The following is a 4891-nucleotide window of genomic DNA, read 5'->3' as shown; positions in this document are numbered from 1 at the left end:
GCAGGACAATGTCATTGCTCACCTCAGGCATCCAATTTCCAGGCTGGAGGCTTAAGCTGCAGCAGCCTGAAACCCAAGTAATTTCTTCCCAACATTGAAAAACATCTCAGTTCCCTGCATACAGTTCTTATTTTCCTTAAACACACTGGACCGCATTAAAGCTTCACAGTGGCAAGGTGAATATTAGGGCTTTGGGAATAAAAGAAAAGGCAAATCCACTAAGTAATTCCCACATTGTGTTGCCTGAACACAAGCACCTCAAAACCCACCCAGCAAAAGGACCTTTGCAGCTCAGACAGCTCTGAGGCTCACAAGACGGAAGCTGGTCCCCAGTTCTGTACCTTGACAAATCTCCTGTCTGTATCAATGGGAGATTAATCTTCAAGACCCACTGCAAGACCTGTCTGGGCATATCACCTTTTGAATTAGCTTTTCCTCCGTTTCTTTCCTAAGTTATTATGGAATCAATGAAATACAAAGAAAAAAAAGAAAAATCGGCTCTTTCTCTCTGTGTCTGGTGATGTAACATGGTCCATGGTTAGGAAATAAGCTCACTACAAGAGCCAGTTCATGCTCTTTTTCTTTTTTTTTTTTTTTTCTAAAACTCTGGAAAAAAAAGAAAAATCGGCTCTTTCTCTCTGTGTCTGGTGATGTAACATGGTCCATGGTTAGGAAATAAGCTCACTACAAGAGCCAGTTCATGCTCTTTTTCTTTTTTTTTTTTTTTGCTAAACATCTGTAAATAACACATTGTCTGCGCAAAGCAATTTTGACTTCCCAGAGAGAAGCCACTGAAAGCTGAAAGACTTACTAAGGTTTCAAAGCCACAATGTCAGAGGCTTCTTTTTCAACCGAGTAGGTGCGCTGGGATATGCGTTACGATGGCATCGCTTACTGGGTTGGTTTTGTTGTGCTCTGCTGCCAGGCCCCTGCCCTTTTCAGTGCACAGAAATACAACATTACACGCTAGAGAAACAGCTCCCCTGCCAAAAAAACAGGTTCAGGCAACCATGTCCTGTTTTTCAGGGACAACCTTCTACATTAGTCACAAACCCATCCGTTCTCGCTGCAGCACACTCCCAAGCCTGGATCCAGGTTCCAGTTTCCCCACACAGACTGGCTTTCTTGGTGCTAGAGCAGCTGCATTCTCAAAGCACCACTGTGAAGTGCCATGTTCGCAGCTCCATCACACAACCACCCTCCGCTCTGCTCCTCATCTCTCCAGCTATGCTAAGAATCGCCATGAGGGGAGGGAGGCAGCTCCAAGTTCAACCGCAGCGGCATAGGTTCACCGGATGGATTCTTGGGTGAAGTCAGGACTGTGCAGCATCACTTTCAAGCACGGGTTCCTCAATGTCATGTTGGGCACACTGGGACTCAATGCACTTAGGCGGCCTTGAACTTCATGGGATGCATCAGAGGAGCCAGCAGTGTTAGAAGATAGACAAGCACCTTACCTGTAACATGCAGCTAGCCTAAAAATTGGACTGCAAGTTCTTTACAGGTCCTCTAAGAAGAGACTTGGTTTAACAACAACCTGGGCTCTGTACCTGGCAAGATTAACAGCTAATCTGGCTTCTTCCAGAGCCTGGAGTAACTCTGGTAGTCTATGATGTGATACTGAGCTTGCTCAGGATGCATTCAAAAGCAGCAGTGTCCTGTGATGACCAACAATTGTCAAGCTGTTTAGCCAGGGCCCCGCTTTTCTGTTGCACCAGTCATTATCTTTGGAATTGCTGCCCAAAATAACATTCCAGAGATTGCTCCTGCTTGTTCTTCACGTGTCCTGGGGTGAAGTTCACCAGGCTCAGCTGATGTGAAAACATTCCACCAGCATGAGATGTGAGATGAAGTTAACAAAAAAATCAAGCTTTAAATATATATCAGGAAAATGTTGGTTCACTACCCAAAGAGGAAAAGCTATTGATGCTAAAAAAGTGTATCTATTATCCTTCTAGGAAAAATACAAAGGCAACGTAGGAGCTGGCGGCAGGCATAGTAAGTACCAGTGCAAAAGAGAATTTGGGGAAAAGACCACATTTTGTGAGTATATACAGTGTTTTCAAGCTGGTTGTGTGTGATTCGCTTCACGCCAGGTTGGTTGGAGAACTCCAGCCATTTCAAAACAGTTATTTTACACGGTTTGAGGAGAGCAGTGAGCAGTGAGCCTGGCAGTCTGGCAGAGCTTAAAAAACAGGAAACCTGCCTGGGTTAGTACAGCCAGAGAGCCCCTAGGAATGGTTCATGGTTAAACAGAGGATACACTGAGCGGGGATCCTGGAGACTGGTGCTTTTTGAGACATACGAAGAAGACATGCATTAATTTTGCAGGGCAGGAAAGACACACGGCACTGTCTAAGAGCGAGACCATGTCAAACTGATCGAAATCCTGCCGAAGCCAAAGGAAATACTTCCACTGATTTCAGTACAAGCTGGGTCAAGCCCTTGGTTTTAAAAAAAAAGCGGCTGCATTTAAGGAAGATTAACGATACATAATGATTGTATCATATTAACTGAGGGCATTGGAATCGTTTCCTTTAGCTGGGTTAATCTCTGCTTAACCCTCTGGAACAGCATTCCAGAGGTTTGGGCAAACCATACGTGAAACAAGAAGCAGCCCCGCTTTATTCATGTTTTTGGCCACATCTCTACACCAGTAAGCCTTTGTGGTTCAACTGGTGCACTCAGAGGTTTAAGGATGCATTTTGCAGAGGAAAGAGCCTAATCACATTAATCCATTGATGACAACAGCACGGTTGAGGAGTTCAGTTGCAAATAAATAGAATTTAACTGAATCGATCTCAAGTTCAGACAGGAAAGTAATTTTTATTGTGAATTATTGTATCAACAAGGAACAGTGTGATGAGCGATGCTACAGAAGAAATGCTTTGAGCAGCAGTAACAGAAGAGCAGTCCAGAAGGTAAGTGAAATTATCAGGCATTCAAATGGCATTCAAGAGGAGAGCTCTGGGTGGAAAAGATGATGTGAAACAGGCCCTCATGTGCAGGGGGACGCCTGGAAAGATGGCAAGAGGAGAAGGGCGGGAGGATAAGAGCACATTTGCAATGATTTACAATCAGGAGGCCAACACTGCGCCCCTCCTCTCCCTCTAGCTGGCCCTTAACCCACAAGCTGCAAAGCACTGGTGTCATCCAGCTTTCCACATCTGCCACCTGCACTTTGCCCTGTCCTCAGTTAACGTGTCCACTCTGACTGCACGATATTGCCAGTGTTCCCCACTACCACATGTCTTCTCACGGCTATCCCCAGTCCCATGGAAGGCTCCGTGATCCTGAAACCCTTGTTTGCCCAACTGGCTTCAAGGATTTCAGTGCTACAGTGTCAATAAACCCCAGAGCTGATAAACCCAAGTTTATCTGCAGCACCTTGTGCTCCTGATGTTTCTGCCTCTCCCCAGCACCATCACCTCTGTGCTCCCTGCACTGCACGATAGCAACACCCTCACCCCTGCCAAGGTTGCTAGGAATGTCCCTGTGCACAAGAACCCGAGGTCTGAGTACCCTCACGATCCCCCTTACCCCAGGCAGTGAATAACTAGCTCTGCATTCCTCACTGCTCCAAGGCATCGGTAGCTCCATACACCATCCCAGAGGTGACAGTCTTCGATGACCAGCAGACCCAAAGTCCCTTTCCTCCTTCATAACCTTGTCCCCATCAGTGCCCTTGCTCTGCTGCTTTAACTTCCATACCCATTCTCTGCATAACCATGGCTCAAAGCCACCTTGGAGGCTCAAACAAGAAATCAGGAAACATTTCCTTACCAAGGGGTGTGATGGATGCTCTTGACCTCCCTTATGCAAACGCACAGCAGTTTGGTACTGGCTCCAAAGGAGGTAAAGGCATAAGACATAGCTGGCCCAGGACCTCCTCTAGGAAGCCCATGAACAAGCAGAGTGATCCTGTGAGCATTGATGTGTATGACCTTGGAACGTTGATCGTGTGATTAATGCATGAATAATGAGTGGTTCCTCCAAGACTCATTTATCAAGGAACAAAATCATAGAATCACAGACTGGTTTTGATGAGAAGGGACCTTCAAAGCTCACCCAGTCCAACCCTCTGCAGGGAGCAGGGACATCTGCAACTAGAGCAGGTTGAGCAGAGCCCCAACACCCAACCTGACCTCCAATGGTGCCAGGGATGGGGCTTCTCCCACCTCTTGGAGCAACCTCGGCCAGGGTCTCCCCACCCTCAGCAGAAACAGTTTCTCCCTTCTCTCTCGTCTCAATCTCCCTGTCCCAGTGTCACCCATCACCCCTTGTCCTGTCCCAACTGCCCCTGCTCAAAAGCCCCTCCCCAGCTTTCTCAGAGGCCCCTTGAAGCACTCAAAGGCCGCACTAAGGTCTCCCCGCAGCCTTCTCTGCTCCAGGCTGAACACCCCCAGCTCTCTCCCCTGTGCTCCCAGCAGAGGGGTTCCACCCTTGGGTCATTCCTGTGGCCTCCTCTGGCCCCGCTCCAGCAGGTCCCTGTCTGTGCTGTGCTGAGGAGCCCAGAGCTGGACCCAGCACTGCAGGGGTGTCTCCCCAGAGCAGAGCGCAGCAGAGGGGCAGGATCCCCTCCCTCGACTGCTGGACACACTGCTGGGGATGAGCCCAGCACATGGGTGGCTTCTGGGCTGCGAGCGCAGGTTTACCAGTTCATGTCCAGCTTTTTTCCCCACCAGGACCCCAAGTCCTTCTCCTCGGGGCTACTCTCCATCCCTTCTCTCCCAGCCTGTGCTGATAACGGGGGTTGCGCCCACCCGGGTGCAGGCCCTTGTACGTGGCATGGTTGAACATCATGAAGTTACCACCTCCATATACCCCATGGAGTTTGAACTCTTTCCACTGTCCCACCACATTTGTACCCCCCTCCCCACCCCACGCTGCG

Source organism: Buceros rhinoceros, unplaced genomic scaffold (genome assembly GCF_000710305.1).
Source record: "Buceros rhinoceros silvestris isolate BGI_N320 unplaced genomic scaffold, ASM71030v1 scaffold43769, whole genome shotgun sequence".
Classification (NCBI taxonomy): domain Eukaryota; kingdom Metazoa; phylum Chordata; class Aves; order Bucerotiformes; family Bucerotidae; genus Buceros; species Buceros rhinoceros.
This window is presented reverse-complemented; position numbering follows the sequence as displayed.